Here is a 21,173-nt window from a genome sequence, read left to right as displayed (position 1 = left end):
TGTAATGTATGTGCATGGTCTTGAAGGGGATGGGGACATGGGGCGGGATCTTCAGGTTATAGGGAGAAAATAGCTGCATATTAAACCTTTCCCACGTTGTGAATCACTTCTGCCTGGCCACTTCAAGCCATCCCTTTCTATTGAGGGCTTTTCTTGTCCTTTAAATACGGTTGTCCATTGTATATGTCTTCATTCGCTTCCTGCCCTGGCTGCTCAGAAAGTGCCTTTTTAAATCTCTGTAGGGCTTTCGGTCTGCAAAGGGCTTTCGAAATACCTTTATGGGAAGCAGTAATTAATACGCCCATTTTACAGATCGGGAAACCGAGGGACTTGCCCAAAGCTAGCCTGCAGGGCTCATTGCTTGATCTGGGTCCCATTTCTCTTTGGTTTTCCTCAACATTCTCAACACCCGGTTTCCTCTAGGTTTAAATGAAGGGCTAGAGGGTTGGATTTGAATGAGGAGAGGTTAGGTTTCCTCGCCCGCTCCATGAAACTTGACTGAGTTGGATGACAGTAATTCGTTAGTTTTCAGGCTCAGTTTCTTCATCCATAAAATGGCCACATTTCTGAACAATCTCATCGGAATCTTGTAAGGATGGATAACATACAAAGTAACCTTTTATAAAGCTCCATCCAGATAAAGATTCTAACGGATTAATTACACTTAGATCTAAAGAAATCTGGCGCGGTTTAAATTCTTGGGAAGGTAACACCTGGAGTCTAAAACACATTTACTTGGAAGCAGTTCAATCCTCCTTGTTTTTAGGTAAATGTGGTTTGGAACCTAATCTTCATTAACTTCAGCCCAAATATTTTCACTGTGCTGTAAAATATGTTGGGAATAATTTGCAAGGGAGATTTCTCCACTTATGCCCCATACTATTGCGGTAGTGAGCAGGGGTGCAGACAGAAGGAAAGCCGAAGGAGTATCTCCTCCCTTAAATTTTGTTTTGAGGGAGGAAAGACACTTTTTGGCGGGAGGTACGAGTTTTTAGGTTTGGTGGTGGTGGGGGGGGGAGTTCAGTAAAAGACGGGGGACTCCTCAAGTGCTTAAGGGAGATCTACACTCCTGGTAGTGCCCTTGCGCAACTCCCATCCATCCATTCCATGGAACTTGCACAGGGGATTTTCTCTGCCTTTCTGTTCTTTACTTGCTATTTCGAACTAACACATTTCACCCCACATAATTCCCATTATTCCAAAAGGGTTTCTTAAACATAATAGTCTCTCTCCTTCTGCTACAGCTGACTTTTGCTGACACTTGTTACAGTAGATGCGGAAGAATCCATCTTTCCCCCCCCCCCCCACCAGGTAGGCTGAAACGAAATTTTCTGTTCAGTTATGACCGCGTGGCTGGTTTGCTGTGTTCACATGTCCACTTAAGTTCACCGCGAACTGGTGGCCTAGAATGACCTTGCTCATTTTCGAGGTCTCTAAACCAAACACATTTTAGTGTTTAGAGAGGTCCATTAATTTCTTCCTCCCAACTAAGCCCCGCTGATTCCTTCTCTTTTCCAGGGAACTTGATCCAGTAAGGAAGATTTTGAGAGAGTATTAGGAATAAAAGCAAAGCATGTGATTTCAGGAAAGAAAGACACACGCACGTGCCCAGACTGTTCAATTTTGAGCAAGCTTACTCAGCAAGGAGTCTCAGTGAGTTCCACGGGACTTACTACCGCGTGCAGTCGAAAGACTCTGATTCACAGTCTGCTTCCTCAGAAGTAAGTCCCATTTCGCTCAGCGGAGCTTACTTCCAAGTAGGTGTGTACTGGATCGTAGTCAGAGTCTCAATCCTAAAGGGCTTTTGAGTGTGAGTGAGTGTGTGTGTGAGAGAGGGACACAGGTGGCTGATTCCGCTTTTTAGACCACAGTGTTGGTGAAAGAAAGAAAATCCATGCGTCTTTAGCCAGCGTTTTAGCGGAAGATGCGTCAGTGATCGCTAACGCGGAAACACGAGGCGTTAGCGTGGCAGACAAACAATCACAACCGGATTGGGCTAAGAGTCGCTTGCGGGGGGCTGGAGAAGGTCAGACACGAGGCTTTTGCAAATCGAGTGAGGACAGACAATTAGACCTGTATTCCGCAATCAACAGGATTTCAAGTTGAGGTTTCTCTCTCCCCCCCCCCCCCACTTTCCAAATAATTGCCTTTTAAAAATTCGAGGGCGGGGGGTGGAATCCTGAAAGTGCAGAGCGGCTATAAAAGAAGAAGATTAAATGGAATATAAACCACGAAATGATAAGTCTTGAATCAGCACTAGGTTTTTTTTTTAAATCGCTAAGGAGTCGTATCTGAACATTTAAGATAAACACGTTTATTAAAACCAGTCGAGTCATTAGAGGAAAACCTCACTCTGCTTTCAAAGAAAGATGAATGATGTCTTAACTGCTGGAGCCTACGAACGTTTACTTAGAAGTAAACTTAGTGCTCAATGGGATTTACTGTCTAGTAAGTGTGCATGAGGCTGCAATCCCCACCACACTTTTTAGGCAGTAAGCCCTACTGCACTGTTGGACTTACTCGTAAGTAGGATTGCCTGCACTTAACTTTTAATTCTGTCTTTTATCCATGTAATATATGGATGCATCTACACTCAATTTTACTACCTGCCATGAGAGTTTATCATTGTTGAGAAACTGTTTATTGACTTCAAACCAATTTAAACTGGCACCCGAGATATATTTCCTCGAAAGTAAGTTTTGATGACATCTTTACCTTAGACAAATTACCTGGGCATATGCCACTGGGTTCAATGGAGCTTATTTTCAAGTAATGAGTGTGAGACAGAGAGAGTATACACGTCATAAACCCATTTCTTCGGAAGCACATTACAGTGAAAGCCAAAGTGTTTAGGGTCAGGATGACCGCCGCCTGAAGTTGAATCCTTGAGCTTAACTGAGCTGCGGATCGGGCTGTCAATACTCTTGCCACAGATTTAGTTCTGCAAGCATTGGAAGGCTTTGCTGAGTTTGGTTTCAAGAGACGAAAAACCCACACTTGGATTATGTTCTATGGTTATAGAGTGGCTATAATTAGAAGGATACACCGACCAGACTGCCCTAAGGATTTGTACGGAACTTTTTTTTTTTTTTAAAGTTTCCTTTGCAGTTCACAGTCCTGCACCATATCTGGTAGACTCCCTGATTTCTTTCTTTTTATTCTTATTCTTATTCTTCTTTTCCCCTCGTTTCTTTTTCATGTCTGCTCCATAAACGATGGAGCTTGTAATTACTTACTAATTTCATTGTGGTTGCTCTGGAGAGCTTATAACATTTGGGCCCTATTGTCCACTCATTATGTTTCCAGAAGCTTTCTATGATGGCTCGGCTGGACTTTGTCCAGTCTGTAACCAATAAAGGAAATTTACAACCTTGACACATAGGGAACCCGTCTCTCCCCTCCCCCGCCAACGTCAGAGAAGAAAAATTGAGATGTAAAGGTGTCCTGGCTCTTTCTCAACAGCCTGGAACTCTTAATAAAGAATTAAACTGAAGCGGAGGGTGAGGAAGAAGGAAAGGTAATCTAAACAGACTGGGTCCCTTATCCAAATAATATTTTATTTGCATGGAGATGAGAACTGCATCTTTTTTCAGTTAGGATATTTTCAAGCCTTGTGTATTTAGAGTGTTCCTTCCAAACCAGTGCAAGCTATGCCGCAGTCTTCCGTAGGAGGCGGATTATATACCCTTTGATGATTTCAACTCAGCCGATCCGGGCTCTCAGAGAGTGTAACAGTAATATAGTGCCGAACAAAATATTCGCAAGAGTCACATCAGTGTTTTGTGGGGGAATAAAATGCATTGACTGACAACCAAGGAATGCCATGGATTATCAATGAAAAGTAAAACGTAGCAAACGCTAGCCACTTGCAGGAGTTTAAAGGTAGCCCCAAAGTATTTGTATATACCAAGCAACGATTCCGAAAACATGACAAACGCAGACGCGTCTTCCCTACCTACGCCATGTTGCAGAGACAAGAAGTAATTTCTTGCACTCCATGTTTTTATTCGAACAGTGCTGCTCAGACCCTCTTTCTAAGCTTGGTTCGGGTTTCAGTGGGACTTCCTGCGAAACGAGCGTGCTTAGAAACGTGGGTTTTATGACACCATTGCAGCTTGATCAGGACTGGGGGGGAGTCTAAACAAAAGGCTGCAAATCTTAGCCACGCTTACTTACAAGTAAGCCTCACTGAACACGGCTTACTTCCGAGTAAACATGCATAGAATCCGGCTGCAGGTCTTCTTCTCATCAGAACACTGGGACTTAGAAGTGAGAATGTGTATCCTGGGGCAATTATTTGTTCCGCATATTTCAGATCACATTCGTGTTAAAAAACATTTTTGTTTTAATACTGGATTTCTGTCCAGGCTTTCCTCCATCCTGGAACTCGCAGTAGTATATATGGGGCTGACCCCAGGGACTCCCAGGAGGCCACCCATCCAAGAGCTGACCAGACCTTGTCCTGCTTAGTTTTAGTAAGGTAGCTGTAGCATGCAGCCTCAGACCATGCCCTGGAAAGTTCATATAAATAGAATCTTTTGTTCAACGCTAGTGTAAAAATTCTCATTTGGCTGCAAAGGTATGAAGGTGCTGACCGGCCATCCAGAGTAGCCCCACTATGTTACCCGGAACACAGTGGAGTAGACTGGTTTAGGCTTGTAACGGGTTGGGACTCTAGTACATCGTTTCTTCTCTGACCACTGGCATACTGTAAGTAAAAGGAAAGAATGGGAGGAGATTTTCCTGGGACCCGCCGGAATACAAAGTAGCAAAGGTGACATATTTGATAGACCAATGACTGTTGGCATTGGAATAAGCAGGCTTGGGAGTTGCACAGAATGAGAGCCAGTGTGGTATAGTGGCTAGAGTGCTGGACTAGGACTGGGGAGACCCGAGTTCAAATCCCCATTCAGCCATAATGCTAGCTGGGTGACTCTGGGCTAGTCACTTCTCTCTCAGCCTAACCTACTTCACAGGGTTGTTGTGAGGAGAAACCCAAGTATGTAGTAGACCGCTCTGGGCTCCTTGGAGGAAGGGCGGGATATAAAATGTAAAATAATAATAATAGTTAGACGGCCGTCCTAACCTTTTACCAGAAGTAAGCCCCCGTTAAACTGAATGGGACTTTCTTTTGTGTAAAACTTTGAATGGGGCTGTATAACTGCTAGAAATGACCCTAGGAGGATAGCAGCTGCATAGAAATCAATGTGACTTCTTAAATCCGCATGGGCATAGAACCGGAGTGTCCATCGTGCAGAATTAGATGCGAGGACTCCTAGATGGAGACATGTGTAGCTAGAAAGGTCTTTTGGCACCGAATCAAAGCTGTTGACTTGGAATCAATCCCCTCTGAACCTATATAAAACCTGACCTACCTTAAAGGGCTGTTGTAAGAATGACCGAGATAAGTGAAGCACTTTGAACACCCAATAGGCTTGATTCAACACCCAATAGGCTTAATCATCACCATCTTGTCTCCAAGTAAGTGGCATATGCTCCCTTCCTGATACATTTCTCCTTTGACATCTGCCTCTCGGCTACTCTCTGTTTCATCGTTCCCTGTTCCCAGGGAAGAGCAGCAGGGCAATCCCGCAATCAGCTCAGGTCAGGGATTGCGCCTTCCTCCTGGCGGTGTGTTTGTTTACGAGCAGGCTTCCTCGAGGTTTTTAACGACGCGCCTCGCTCTCACCTGTCTCGAGGAGGCGGCAGCATCGCCTCTTCCTCCACTGAACGTTTGCCGGGCACATTCTCTGCATCATCGCAGTGACTCCCACAGTTTTCTGCTGCTGCAGGCGACAGGGCTGCTCTGATCACCAGGGTGAGGGAGGCGGGATCCTGTTAACCCCTTTCCCGGTGCACCCAACCCCGTCTGTATTTGCGCTCCAGGGGGCTGAACCGTCTTCTGGGGGGCTGAACCGCGGGTTCAGCCCCCTAGAAAACGGGTCGGTACTTTGGGGACATCCCAAATGCAGCGGTTGTTCAGACACGGATAGAGGCAAACCCAGGCAATGGTGAGTGTGTCTGATGATATGCAGTTCAATCAACTTATTTCTCGAAACGTTAAGGTATATCGGCCCCTTCACAAGAAGGATCCGAAGAGGATATATTCCTCGAAAGCTCGAGGACATAGGAAGCAAGGCAGCTGAATATTAATCCAACCCAGACCCGCAGTTTTTCGCAGGAATTGCTTGGGATCACATGATAGGGAGGGTTCTTCTTCTGGTACCTTAAAGACAACCGATTTATTGTAGCACCTGCTTGCCTTAGGCAATAGGTTTGCATAAGTTTAAAGAACCACTAGACTCCTCGTTGCTTTTTTTTTTTTTTTTTTGCTGTAATTCCTATGCAACTGATCATAAAGAAGACTGATGCTCTTTTGGAGAAAGGAAGTAAGTGGGGTGTGGTTGCCATAATGCCATTCTCTCGCGTCTACGGCAATTTCATAGTGATAAGGCTCGATCGATAAGCGTTATAACCGGGAATGGCAGACAGGCTGGTTTCACCATGAGGTAGCCGCTGAAGGCAATGTGAACCCATCACCTCCTATCCCCAAATTCCCAAATTGTTGGGAAGATTCGAGCTCCACAGCCTTTGGTGTACAGTTCCCATGGCAACCACATTGTTCCTCCAAAGTAATCCACCTGAGAGTCTAAGGAGAATGCAGAAATTAAGGGGACACCCATTATAAACCCTGATCCTTCAATTTGTGTAAAAAAAAAAAAGGGGGGGGGGAAGCAAGCCCTGACCTTTGCTTCCCATGGCAAGGGTGTCTCCAGTGTGAGTCTTGGGCTGAGGCTAGGGCTGGTGGTGGCTGATGAAATTTGGAGTTGGTGGCATGGAGCTATAACTGCAGTGCATGTGCTCGGTGTGTGTTTTATATTGCTTGTACACATTACATGTGCTGCTTCAACACACCTGTGCATTTTCCTCCTACCTGTACACATTTTTGAACAAACCAGCCTTCACCCAGTGAACTGCCACAGCCATCCCCACCACTTCAGGGATAATATCTACCAAATTACTAAGTGCATTAGCATTACTTGGGACTTTGCAGGCAGGAGAGTGCCTCTGTACATATGCAAGGTGTATTTCCTTCACTACTGAATAACCAAATCACATGCCTCTCCCTTGCAACCTCAGGGATTCATTTCTACCAAAACACAGAGGAGTATCCCTATACTGCTGCTCTGAATGAACACCATAATCTGCTTTTTTACCAGCAAGTTTCAGGCCACAGGCCTAGATTGTGCTTGTAATGGTTGATTGACTGCATTATGCAGCATGATGCTTTTTGGAACTAACCTTTAAGAAACAACTTCAATTTGCCCATTTAACAACAACCCAGTAAGGCTCTAGAGAACTTTAATCTGTGTTATGTTTCACTTAACTCACACCTTGAATCAGATTTAATATTAACACACTTATATTCAAATTTAAACATGTTTGAATTTTTTAAAAAACTGTGCTTAAAAAAAAAACAAAACCATTTTAAACCCACATATTTTCTACCTTCCCCCACATCTCCATTCCATCTAAGCAGTAATTATATTCACCCAGTCTCAGACCTTTTGCCACCTGAAATCTCCACTCCTTTAGCTCCTCCTACCATGCCCCCACCTGAACTCCTTAACTTGAACATAATTATTTTTCCTACCAATGGGACTTCTATTGCCTGGGCTGGCCTAGAGTTGAGATAAAATGGATACTCTTCTCCCTGATTCACGTGTGAGGGTAGGAAGGCCCAAAGCCAGAGCAGCCTTTGGGGCTTTAGGAGCCTTTAGGGCTTTAGGAACCAGGAAGAAAAGGAACTGAGGGCAGCCTGGTCTGGGCTACTGCAAGCAAGCCCATTACTATTATGGAAAAGCTGAAGATACATTTTAATGCAGAGCCAGCGTGGTGTAGTGGTTAGACTGCTGGACTAGGACCGGGGAGACCCGAGTTCAAATCCCCATTCAGCCATAATACTAGCTGGGTGACTCTGGGCCAGTCACTTCTCTCTCAGCCTAGCCTACTTTACAGGGTTGTTGTGAAAGAGAAACTTAAGTATGTAGTACACCTCTCTGGGCTCCTTGGAGGAAGAGCGGGATATAAATGTAATAATAATAATAATAATAATGCAGGGTTTCTTAACCTTGGGCCCCCAGATGTTGTTTGACTACAACTCCCAGAATCCCCAGACATGGCCTTTGTGGCTGGGGATTCTAGGAGTTGTAGTTCAACAACATCTGGGCGGCCCAAGGTTAAGAAACCCTGTATATGGATTCCGCTGAGAAATGTTTATGCAAATCTAAGTCCTATTATGTATATATTATATTTGTATTTGTGGGGCATCTGGATTTTGTCAGATTTGTAAGAGCCAACCAGAAACTATATAATTAGGGCAGAACAATCAAAGTTCATCTGAACCTAGAACTGCTGCTGGCCAAGGTGTTCCTTCAGAACTGGATAGAGAGTCCAGACTTTGGAACTTATTCTTGTCTCACTAGGAATTGTCTTAAACAATTTATCTAGGTCTCCTGCTAAACAGCAGAGGCACTAGAGCTCCCTAATTTCCATACATCAAAAACAATCTTTCCCAATAAATTTAACATTCCAGAGGGGGACAAGCTTCCTGACACCTGTACCCCAATGCCAGTTTTCAACTCTTTGCACATTAATTTGCACATAAAAGATGACATTTGCCTCAAGCACAAGTTCATAGCTCAAGTCCCATTGGGATGCAGAAACAGGACACTTTCTGCAGGAGACAACCAAGCAAGCCAAAAGGAAAGAAGCCCAAGTCCTAAATAGCAGAGGGAGTGCAGCAAACTTCCTTGTTTTGAATGGTTTGACCTTCCTAATACCCCTAGTCTAGTGGAGGGTCACAATTCCCAGGACTTCTTAAGGGAAGGCCAAGACAATTAAAACTGTTTAGACCAGCTGAATTCTGTTGAAGGAGGACATTCAGCGAAATCAGAGGCAAAAACAATTCCACATACACCAGAGGAAGCTGGTTCTATGGTCATCCCCTCTCTATGGAACCTGAGAATTGGGGTTCTCTGAGGGATAGGAACATAGGAACATAGGAAGCTGCCATACAGGTATACTGAGTCAGACCATTGGTCTATCTAGTTCAGTATTGTCTTCACAGACTGGCAGCGGCTACTTCAAGGTTGCAGGCAGGAATCTCAGCCCTATCTTGGAGAAGCCAGGAAGGGACCTTGGAACCTTCTGCTCTTCCCAAAATGGCTCCATCCCCTAAGGGGAATATCTTATAGTGCTCACACTTCTTTCCCTTTCATATGCAACCAGGGTGGACCCTACTTAGCTAAGGTGACAAGTCATGCTTGCTACCACAAGGCCAGCTCTTCTCTCTGGTTAGAGATGGTTAGCGATCTCTAATCGAAGAATTCTCATATCTTTGCCAAGCTACAATTTCAAACAGTCTTTGGGGGAAAGCCATGAGAGTTACATTAGTATAAAATGCACTTTATATCTTATATAAACTTATATAAAAGTATCTTATACATACTTGTATCAAAGTATAGGTATGATCTCAATATGCCCAAAGGGAAAATATGAAGATATCTTTGGATGACCTCTGTGGATAAAGGTGATCTGGTTGACATAGTATACTTGGACTTCCAAAAATCTTTTGACAAAGTTCCCCACCAAAGGCTCTGGAGTAAACTTAGCAGTTATGGGATAAGGCGACAGGTTCATGTATGGATTAGTAACTGGTTGGTCAGGAAACAGAGGATAGGAATCAATGGACACTTTTCACAATGGAGGGAAGTAAGAGGTAGGGTCTCCCAGGGATCTGTACTGGGACAAGTGCTCTTTAACTTGTTCAAAGATGATCTAGTAGTTGGGGTAAGCAATGAAGTGGCCAAATTAGCAGGTGACACTAAACTATTTAGGGTAGTGACGTTCAAAAGAGATTGTGAGGAGCTCCAAAAGGATCTCTCCAAACTGGGTGAGAGCAACAAAATGGCAGATGTGGTTCCATGTAAGCAAGTGTAAAGAGATGCATATTGGGGCAAACAAGCCCACCCACCCCCCGACCTCACATATACACTGATGGAATCTGAGCTGTCAGTAACTACCAGAAGAGAGCTATTGGGGTCGTGGTGGATAGCTCATTGAAAGTCTCAATTCATTGTGTGGCAACTGTGAAAAAGGCTTATTCCATGCTAGGGATCATTATTAGGAAGGGATTGAAAATATAAATTCTAATATTATAATGCCCTTATACAAATCTATGGTGTGGCCACATTTGGAGTACTGCCTACAGTTCAAGTCACTGTATCTCAAGAAGGACATGGTATAACTGGAAAAGGTGCAGAAGAGAGCACCTTTGATTATCAGGGGGCTGGAGCACTTTCTTTATGAGGCTAGGCTACAGCATCTGGGGCATTTTAGTCTGGAAAAGAGGCAACTACAGGGAGACATGATTGAGGTGTATACAATTATTAATGGAGTAGAAAGAGTGGACAGAGAGAAATTTTTCTCCCTCTCTCACAACGCTAGAACCAGGGGCTATCCAGTGAATCTGAAAGTTGGGAAATTTAGGACCAACAAAAGGAAGTACTTTTTTCACACAGCACGTACAGCACGTAATTAATCTATAACAGGGGTATAACTATAATAGGGCAAGGGGAGACAGTTGTCTGGGGACCCACTGCCTTGCCCCCCCCCAAAGGCAAATCACATTACTGACTCCCCCAGCCGTGCACCTAGTCTGATGGCTATAGGCCACCTCCAGCCTCAGTGGCAAGATGCTTCTCAATACCAGTTGCAGGAGAGGAACAGCAGGACAGAGGGCATGCCCTCGCCTGTTGGCTTCCCAGAGGTCACTTTGTGAAATGGGATGTGGGACTAGAACTAGATAGACCTTGGGCCTGACCCAGCAGGGCTGATCTTATGTTCTTATCATTGTAAGTTCCCATGCTGACTCTTGGAGGGATTGATTTCAGTTGTCTAGTGAAGGGTCTTTGGCTTGTCATAGACGGAGATCTAGACTGTAGCCTTCATCTTTACCCATGCTATATGGCCTTTGTTTATAGGGATGGGCAGCACCTTGAGCTACTGGATAGCTCAATGAAAACTCAACTCAGTAACAGTGGGGAAGGAAATTTCACGTTGGGTATAATTAGGAAATAGACGGAATTCTGGAAATACAATGGACAGTTTTGTAATACCTTTGAACAGGGATGCTGCACAAGTAAAATTGCACTAAAAGGGCAATTAAACATGTTTATTAATTCAAGGGAGCTGCATAACTATGTTAAATGTAGAAAAGTACATCTTTACAACCTTGGTGCTTTCTTTTTAACCATTCTCTGTGAACCCTGCTTTTCTCTGTGCCTCATAATGTGCTCTTTCTTTAACACTACGGGTCTTTTGGGACACCCCCCCCCACATTAATCCTCCTTTTCCTCTCTGTATCCCAGAGTACATCTGCATCTCCCTCTCCCTCCCCTCCCTCCACCAATCTCTCCCTCGCCTTACCTATCTATAGTGCATACCCTCCTCTCTCTTCCGCTCTACACCCAGTTTACTATTATTCACTCTTCTTTTGTTTCCATACTCACAGGTCTCAATGTAGTCTTGTTTAACTCTGAATATCCTATATGAACATCAGGGGTATAGCAAGGTGGAGTGGGCCCAGAGATAAGATTTTTAATTGGGTGCCCCTCACTGAGATCTCTCTCTCTCTCTCTCTCTCTCTCTCTCTCTCTCTCTCTCTCTCTCTCTCTCTCTCTCTCTCTCTCTCTCCATCCTATGTGCCACATTAGAACATCATCCTAAATTATTTTTTAAAAGGTTTTGTAAATTGTGGACGATGCAAGTCATTTAAGGGTACTAGAGAAAGACATGCTGTTCTGGTAGCTCCAGGTCTTAACACTCACATCAATTTCGGAGGATGAATATAACTGAAGAAAGCCCGGGTGGGTGTGCGGCTGGGGGAGTCAGTCATGTGACTTGCCTCTGCTCCCCCTCAAGGCAGTGGGCCCCCAGACAACTGTCTCCCCTTGCCCTATTATAGTTACACCCTTGATGCACATAGCTTTATTTCTCCCCATGCAGTGGTGGAGTCTGAGGTTCAGATGGGCTGTGCAGCAGAGTTGGCTGCAACAGGCTAGACAAACTGCGTACCAACTCCCAGTTTTGGAATGAATGGGACATGAACTGAATGGAGCCCAGTATAAAATGGCAGCAATGCAGAAGACCTACACTGCCCACTATGGCCACTGTAAAAGCAAGAAAAAAGCAGAGAAGTCACCAAAATGAATTTGAGCAATGGAGAGAAAAACCCCTGTATGAATTAGTAATGAAGTGAAAAGCATGAATGAATGATTATCACAATGAACTACACCTTTAATAATGAAAACTAATTGATAATGAAACAAATTTATTTTCTTGTATGCCCCCTATACCAATTTTACCATGAACATCTGTATCTCGGAGGAATTATAATGCAGATATACTGATACAGGCATGCTTCTGTCCCTATAATGCAGATATACTGATGCAGGCATTCTTCTGTCTCCACCCCAACTTTTGTCTTAATTTCCCACAAAGAAGTGAGAAAGGAGAATGAACTATGCATATTTTGATTTCTCGTAGAAGCTGCCACAGGCTAAGCTAATCAGGTCTGCCTTTATGTAAAAAAATAGTATAGTTGCATTCAAAATATTGTTTATAATTCCGGTCACTTTAAAAAGAATATCTTACTGAAAGAAAGACAGAAAAGGACAATCAATTGACCATGGTGTTGGAGCACATTCATGTAGGAAAAGGGTACAGCATTTGGGGCTGTTTAGGGGGGAAAAGGATGACAAAGGGGACTTGATAGAGGTTTAATACATTTAAGAACAGTGTGGAGAAATAGGAGTAAGATGATTTTTTCCTCCATTTTCATAGTCCTAGAATTCAGGATCCCCTATGAAATTGAGTGTAGATAGGTTCAAGATAGTCCAAAAACAATAACCACAACAGCAAAAACTTCACACAGCACATAATTTAACATAAGGAATTCACTGTCATAGGCTGTGATGGTGGACATTGGTTCAGATGGCTGGAGAGTAGACATATAGTCATGGAAGATGGTTCTTTCAGTAGCTATTAGCCATGATAGCTCTATGCAACCTCCAATTGTGTGGGGGGGGAAAAATGAAATAGGGCTATTGCCTTCGTTCATACATTGCTTAGGAACTTCCCACAAGCAGATCTGGATACTGTTGGGAGCAGGATGCTGGATTAGACAGACTTTGGTCTTATCTAGAAGGGTTCTTCCTATATTCCTAATGCTGAAGCACTTGGCCTGGCATAGATAAGACAAGAAATAATTAATAAAACAAGCACATTTGCTGGGAATTGATTGACTATCTGCCCTGCATCCAAAGGAACAGGAGAACCTCTGTGTTATTGCCCTGCTTTTAGATTCCTATCATCTTTGCTCACTAGGCACTGATCAGCAATAAGATTCCCAAAGACATTTAACAGGGAGCTTGTTCCATTTATTCCAGCAGATATGCCTATACAATTATAAACATACCAAACTTAGAAATTATTAATCCAGATAACCAGCACTTTTTGTCCCATAGTTATATTTACCAGAGCAATATGCCTACCAACATACGTTGGCAATCCAGTCCTATGTATGTTTTCTCAGAAGTAAGTCTCCCTGGCTGAAATCCCGACCAAATTACCCAATAGTACTTCTCAGGAATTACTCTAAAGGGCTACATAATTTCCATAGAATTTCCTCTAGGAAATTTAGTCAGAATGTCAGTCACTGAGCTCAGTGAGGCTTACTCTAAATAAGTGTGGCTAGGATTGTAGCGTGAAAGACTAGTGCAAAATCCACCCCTTTAAAAAACTATTTATTTTTCATATTTGCATTAAAACAAACAAAATAATAATACAAACAATGCAGCACATAAAAAATCAGCATTATTAATACCAAAAAGTGTATATAAAATATCCATATCATTTTAAAGTGAATATTTCACACAAATGTCATCTTTAACCACTCTGGCCTGGTATATTATCATATGTAGTGGTCTTCTCCCCCCCCCTGCAATTAGTGACAATTTTAAATTTTGCTGATATTAATAACATAATAACTTCATATCTGAGATTTGATTTATCTTAAGTTATTAAATAAAACTATCACCAGTTTATATGGCATCACAATTCCAATTATGCATTTTATATACCTAAAACCCCTTTGCCAAAATGGGTGTCTGCAAGAACAAGACCACCAGATAGGATAATATGTACCTGCCATGCCACAATTTCTCCAGCATAGAGATGTCTTCAAAGGGTCTAATTTGGACAGCTATAATGGTGTTTTATACCATAGTGACATTATCTTGTAAGAAGGTTCATTGAATTAAAAAATCTATGCATTTACCCATGTAGCCACTCTGAATAGTCAGAAGGTTGTTGTGCGCTTGTGTATTTTTGGCATCCTAAAGAATTAAGATAGGCCATCATGTTTGGGAAAACATTGGTCAAAATCACTGTTGTCTCTATTAGTCAAACACTTCTACTAATAGATTCTGCAATGCATACATGTTGATTCAGAAGTGACTTATGATTTTGGGTAGTGTGTGGTTTGGATTTGACTAAGTTTTGTTAGCCTACTGGTTTATACTCAGTTCGCAAAAATGCCATGTTCATATGCATGGTTACTTCAGTTAAATAAACCCGTTTAGAGTCTTTGATCCTGTTCTCACTGGAAATGACTTAAAGTATGGAGAAGGCATGAGTATACTTTAAGTAGAGCATATCACTTGAATTCCTGTCTATATGCTCGTTAGGTTTGTGTATTGCATCAGTTTGATAACTGGGTCTGAGGTGATACATACTCTGTCACAGGATTTCCCCCCAGAAACTATTCTAGTGACAAATTCCCCCTATATTGGGAAACCATTTGATACAATATTGCATCATATCGGTACTGAATCAAATTATATTGGGCTGAGGTGGTGGGCAGGGGTTACCTTTAATGAAGATCCAGCTTCTGTCATGGAAACGGCTGCTGTGGCAGCCTTTAAAATTGTCACCTTTCCTTTCCTGGTTTCACCCTATAATGCACCAGGAAAGGAAGCAACATCATGATCTTGCATCTTTTTCCTGAGAAATTACTGGAGAGAATATGGCTGTGCCCTATTGTTACAGTCTGGACACTCAAAGTGCATCTGGGGCACAGAATGTTTTCTGTTGAAGCCCTGCCTGGGGTAACACTTATCTCACTTGGGGACAGGCTGACAAATCTCAGGGCCCTAGGCTGAAAGAACCCTGCAGCTCACACTGCTACCCATCAACAGAGATTGCTTGCATGTCCAGTGCAAAACTTACCTGTTAATTAACTGTAATTATAGAACTATCAAAATGTGTGCAGTTTGTTCTATTACACTGTAGTTCAGACAAACATTTTATCTTCCTTCCTTCCTTCCTTCCCACCCATATTACTGTTAGCCCTGTTGGAAGAAACATCTACTAGAGCTTGAACTTCCTAGCTGCCATTACATAAAACACAGTGACTGGCATCCTAATGAATGCATCATTTGTGTAATTAGCACCCTTGTGGTAGCACAAGAAGACCACATAGCTGCACTAAAAACACAGGGATTTAGCCTTTGATATGGTGTTAGTAGGAAAGGTTGTAGTGCTGGTAATATTTTTGTTTTGCTTTATTTAGAATGCTGATCTAGAGGGGAGGGGTTGGACACCTCATTCTTTGTGCAATGGAGACATGCTACTGCAGTTGCACACTGTCGCACAAGTATGGTTGTGGTAGGACAACACTTGTCTGGAACATAAGCTCCAGATCTGGCACAAGTGTAACAGCTTTGCACTAGTACAATGTCCTTCTGCAAGTGCTTTGTTAGTCAGGATGTCAGCCACTCTGATCCTGTGCCTAGGGATGTTGCTAGGTACAGTACTTAAACGACCCACAACCCCCCTTCTGATAACTAAATCCAGTCATACCTCCCCACAAGCATAATTACAGGGTTTTGTTTTTTTTAAAAAAGTTTCTTATATTATAATACAGCACCTCTGAAGCAGCAGAGAGCTAGATGAAACTAGGAGCCCTTTCCCATGATCTGTGCAAATGCCTCCACTGCTGCACTTCCTTTCTGGAAGAGGTAATGGAGGAGGGATGTGACTGATGAGATCTAGAGCTCTGAGAAATTCATTGGGGGCCTGTGCCCCATGGACCACCCCCTAATGATGCCCCTGCCTGTGCCCTAGTAGGAACATGCCCTGCCCACACCAACATTGATAACCTTGAGAGCCAGTGATCTAACAAAATATATATCTGTCTGTCATTTCACACAGCTGTGAACATCCATTTCAGTTTCAGGAAGGTTTTTAAAAATGTGCCCCAAATACCTAAAGCTGAACAAGGACTCAACAGCAGTCAAACTGGGTGGGAATGGGTGTGTGTTCCTCTCTATTTATTTGGGATTGTTTTGGTAATGAATTCCAGGTCTCTCTACTTGTATTTATTGTCTCTCCCTTGAGAGAGAGAGAAAATCTATCAATTAGAAACTAACTGCAACCATAGTTAAGACCATAAGAACATAAAAACAACCCTGCTAGATCAGGCCCAAAGCCTATCTAGTCTAGCATCCTGTTTCACACCAGATGCCACTGGGAGCCTACAGGCAGGAGTTGAGGGCATGCCCTCTCTCCTGCTGTCACTCCCCTGCAACTGGTATTCAGAGGCATTCTGCCTCTGAGGTTGGAGGTGACCTATAGTCACCAGACTAGTAGCCATTGATAGACCTGTCCTCCATTAGTTAGTATAAGGAGGTTAGTATATTTCTACCTATCAGTTGTGGTGGTGCAGCAGCGAAGCAGCTTGCCTCGGGAGCAAGAAGCTGTTAGTTCAAATCCCCATCGGTGTGCTTCCCAGGCTGTGCCTAGTAAATATATATTTATTTGTAGTCACCTATATCACAATGGCAAAGGCATCATCTCATACTGCGATGGCACAATCTTTCCTTTTCCCCTTTATATTTCTACCTACCCCATCAACAGATCATAGAAGAATCATAGAAAGCTACCTCCCTTGCCCATCTCTCTCTCTCTCTCTCTCTCTCTCTCTCTCTCTCTCTCTCTCTCTCTCTCTCCCCTCCCCTCCCATTGTGTGCTTGTCTCTGCCCCAGTTCATATGGCCCTCATATAGTGAAAGAGTGAATGTGAGCCCCAACTTCCTCTGTGAATCCCAAAGAACATGCAGCCTAGATGTTTCTCAGTCAATAGTTTAAGAGTCACAGTGTCTGGACTTCTTGAAATTATTTATGTCAAAGGGAGTGTCCTCTCAGTCTAAACACATTTGCTTGGAAATGAACCCTACTGATTTCAATGGGATTTTATTCCCAAGCAGAAGAGTTCAGGGTTAGGAATCAAGTAAGCACATGTCTATATTCTCTAATTTAAATGCACTGGAGATTCTGGAGATTCTAGGGTCCTAGAGCATTAAGGACAATCTCCATGTTATAATCCTTACTGAGGCATCAAAACTGTCCCTGTGATACAGCAGAGAAGATGATAATGCGGCATTGCTTGTCACATGGATTCTCTGCTGAGTCTCTTTGCTAGTGCCAGCAGTCACTAAGAACAAATGGTACTGATGTGGCTACTCATAATGTAGAGGATCCATATGGTAAATTGTGTAATGGGTTAGAAGATGCCATCTCTATGCTATGTGGTTATATATGGCTGCCACTGCAAACAACATCTAAAATGTGTAGACTAGTAAGATGGCTTTGGGTGTGCATTTTCCAAAGTAGAACCTGTAGGGGGCTTGTATACATGATGCTTATCTGAAGCAAGTTTCCACTTATTTCTGATAACATGCTTAAAGATAAAATGCCATTGAAAAGGAATGGCTGTTTTGGGGTCCTATGTTAATCATGTTATTGGAAATTACTGAAAATCCATGCAAATCAGGCATGCATTGTTATACCTAGCAGGAAGCATTACACACACACACACACACACACACACACACAGTTGATATGTTAAGTGAAAGTACAAAGCTTCCTCAGTTGTGTGCTAATCATGGAAAAGGCCTTCAATTCAGAATTTCCAGGCCCAGTCTCTGCCTCAAGTGTCCTCTGTCTCTGGCATGGTCCATTTCTTGTCCCTTTCAGAGTGACAAGAGGAAGAATGAGATGTCAAATCCCTCCCCTCTAGTGCAACATTTAAAACAAAGCAAAACAAAAATCCCACCGGCACTCCAACTTTTCCTACTGACACCATGTCAAATGCTAAAGAGAGGGGGGTGCAGGTTGCATATTTTAAGAGCTCATATAATCCAGAGGAAAGGGTGGGGGGGTGGTGGAAATCATGGCTTCAAAGCAAACCCAGGATTCCTAAAGCTTCTGTTCATGGTTACTCATGCAAAGTTTGCACAGATCAATCAGTTCAGCCAGGATTAGAAAGAGTGGTACATCTGCACCACACATTAAAAAGAGCAGGAAATAAAAAGGCTGGCTGCATTATTAGAAGTAGTGCAATTAATTAAATGCTACTGGAGACAGTATTAATAATATGGATGACAACTCTTTTGGACTTGGTTTTAATGGCCCTTTTCTGCTCATTGAATAGAGCGACTTCTGTCAATTTTGTGTGAGAAAAAGAAACCTCGGGAGTCAAGATTTTTAAAAAAAAATACTTCCTCCTCTTCAAGTAATAATAACATTCTTGTGGGATTTCTGTATGTGGTTTTTAATCCTTATTGAAGATTGTGAAGAACCATGCACATTAAAAATGCTGCATACATTATTATTAAATAACACTGAGTATATCAATAAACTTCCCTTGAGTAATGTGGACGGGAAACGTCATCACTGTTTGAGGACTCTTCTCACCTTCGAATGCTACAAGTGAAACAAGGGAAAATAAACGTTAAGTGGACTGTATACACATTTTGGGCAGAACTCCTAAAATGGTGCGTAGGAAAAGGAAGGCCGGGGCTGCATATGGATGCCACGTTTTGCCAAGAGGCCATTATGGTAGCACAACTGGTTGTCGCCAATAATCGTACAACAACCACCAGTCCCAACGTTCTGGCCTTTGACCTGGAAGGGATCGTGGGAGCTTCACTTCGGCGCCCTCTGGCGGAGGACAGGAACTCCCCGCGTCCCCCGCCTCCGCCCCTGTGTTCAAATAGGAGGTGTTGCGCGAAGGCAGTGGTGGAGAGGGAGGGGCAGGTGACTGGAGGCGAACATCAACGCCCTTCTCTAGGGAGTGCCTAGGCTGAAGAGGAGCCAGGAGAGGCTCTTCCACAGGGCAAGCGAGAACCTAGGGTAGTAGCATCCAACTTGTGCACCCTCCCCAGGGCCCAGTCTTAAAAGATTGTGCGGTGCATCGGCAAGAAAAGAAAAGGAAAAAAAGAAAAGACCCCCCCACCCCACCCCCCCCGCTTTCTCCCTGACTTTGTTCTTCGGCTACTTCTTCTTTTTTTTTTTAAAGGATCAAAGGCTGGCGGGAGGCGGGGTGGGGGGAGGAAAGGCCTTCGCCGGCGAAGCTGGGCATTGTTGCGCTGACAAGCCGAGGTCCCCCAGAGGCGAGTGGCTGCCCCATCGGAAGTGGCTGCCTGGCGGAGGGAGACCCTCCCTTCTCCGGGCATTGTCTTCGGGGCCGGCGCTGCTGCCGGCCTACAGTAGGGTCGCCGTGGCAACGCAACCTGCTGCCTCTCGCGCAAAGTCGGAGGCCCTGAAAGGCCTTCAAGAGCCGGCGGCGGAACAATATTTTGATTCATTGGGCGACGGGAGCGAGACTCGCAGCCCCTCAGCCCCAGCCCCATGAATGCTGGCATTGTCCCGGCTTTTCTGAATCTGATTTACCATATCATAACCCCTAGGAAGAAGAAAACATCAATATCCCCGAGGAATGGAGATGTTTCTATGGAAAAGCAAGGAATTTCGGCTATAACAGATCTGGTGTTTCTTTAAAAAAAGAAAGGAAGAAAAAAGAAAGGAAGAAAGGAAGAAGTGGGGGGGGGGAATCAAAAGAGATCAAAGGCAGCGCTGCCAGGAGCAGAGATAGGGCTCCGAACTAAAGGCGGACCAGGCAGGCTACAAAGTGCTTCTCGCCTCTCCCTCTCCCGGTCCTGCTGCATCCAGGTCCGGCGTTCCCGTTGGAGGGAGGCGCTGTCCCAGCGTCACCTCCAAGCGAGAGAGGCAAGAGGGCCAAGCATCTGCACAAGGGGAGAAAAGTCCCACCATGCAGACGAAACATCTTAAGGGAGTCCGGGTTCCCTGGAACCTGAGTCCAGCCGTTTGTCAAGATCAGCAGCGGAGTAGAAATGATGTATAAACAAACATCAAAATGCCCCACCTGTTGGTACCACCACCATCATCATCATCATCATCCAGTTCATTACTTGCCTTTTCAGACAGGAAGGCTGTAATCCTAGGTACGCTTACTAGGAACTAAATCCCCTTGAACTCAGTGAACTGTACTTTCAAATAAATATACTTGCACGATATATACCTAAAGTAAATTCCCGGGTAAGTGTGTGCATAGGAGGCATTAGAACTCCACTGGTAACTTTCCTGCAGACTTTGCGCTTTCTGAGCCTCTAATCGGAGCTTTAGGGTGGCAACTGCAGAAGTGGCCCCGGGTCAAAACACCAAGGCACCTAAAAAATGAGTTTCCTTTCCCCTCTGTTTCAGGTGTCCAGGCGGTCCCAGGCTTTAGGGTAGCATAGAGCCCCAAGTCCCTTCCATAATCAAGATATGGCTGTTTTACTTAAAACACACCTCTTTCATCAAGCTTTTAATTCATGGTGTTTTAAAGTTTTTTTTATTGACAGTTATTTTAAATGGTTTTAAATGAACTTTAAAAAATTTTAAAAAATTGTGTTTTAATCTGTGAACTGCCCAGAGATTTATGTATGGGGTGGAATATAAATGTGACAAATAAATAAAGAAATAACTGTGTCTTGCTAAACCTCAATTCCTAGCCACAAAATGGCAAGTTTTGTAATTGTTCCAAATTCCAGGTGGGCTGCTTTGCCAATACTGTGGTGCAGACTTCTCCCCTCTCTGTTCTGCATATGGTGACTCTGTTTTACTAAGCCAAATATTGGGGTGGCAGTATGTCCCAGCAGGGTGATTCTGCCTGTTGAACTTTTATTTCAAACAGCAGAGGAGAAGTAA

At 43.6% G+C, this 21,173-nt stretch overlaps 2 long non-coding RNA genes across 3 annotated transcripts; one reads left to right on the top strand and one right to left on the bottom strand.

Annotated features, from left to right (window-relative positions):
- Window positions 1-12,377: 12,377 nt before the first annotated feature.
- Window positions 12,378-19,425, bottom strand: LOC128351405 (uncharacterized). Of its 2 annotated transcripts, XR_008319758.1 has the most exons (3): window positions 15,352-19,417; window positions 14,994-15,077; window positions 12,378-13,306 (listed from the first exon to the last, which is right to left on the bottom strand). It is a non-coding gene; the product is annotated as an uncharacterized LOC128351405 (long non-coding RNA). The 2 variants fall into 2 exon arrangements; XR_008319757.1 differs by having other exon boundaries at window positions 14,994-19,425.
- On the top strand, window positions 19,102-20,500 carry LOC128351407 (uncharacterized). The gene is made up of 2 exons (XR_008319762.1): window positions 19,102-19,316; window positions 19,874-20,500. It is a non-coding gene; the product is annotated as an uncharacterized LOC128351407 (long non-coding RNA).
- The last annotated feature ends 673 nt before the right edge of the window (window positions 20,501-21,173 follow it).

This window comes from Hemicordylus capensis, chromosome 3 (assembly GCF_027244095.1).
Source record: "Hemicordylus capensis ecotype Gifberg chromosome 3, rHemCap1.1.pri, whole genome shotgun sequence".
NCBI lineage: Eukaryota > Metazoa > Chordata > Lepidosauria > Squamata > Cordylidae > Hemicordylus > Hemicordylus capensis.
This window is presented reverse-complemented; position numbering and strand designations above follow the sequence as displayed.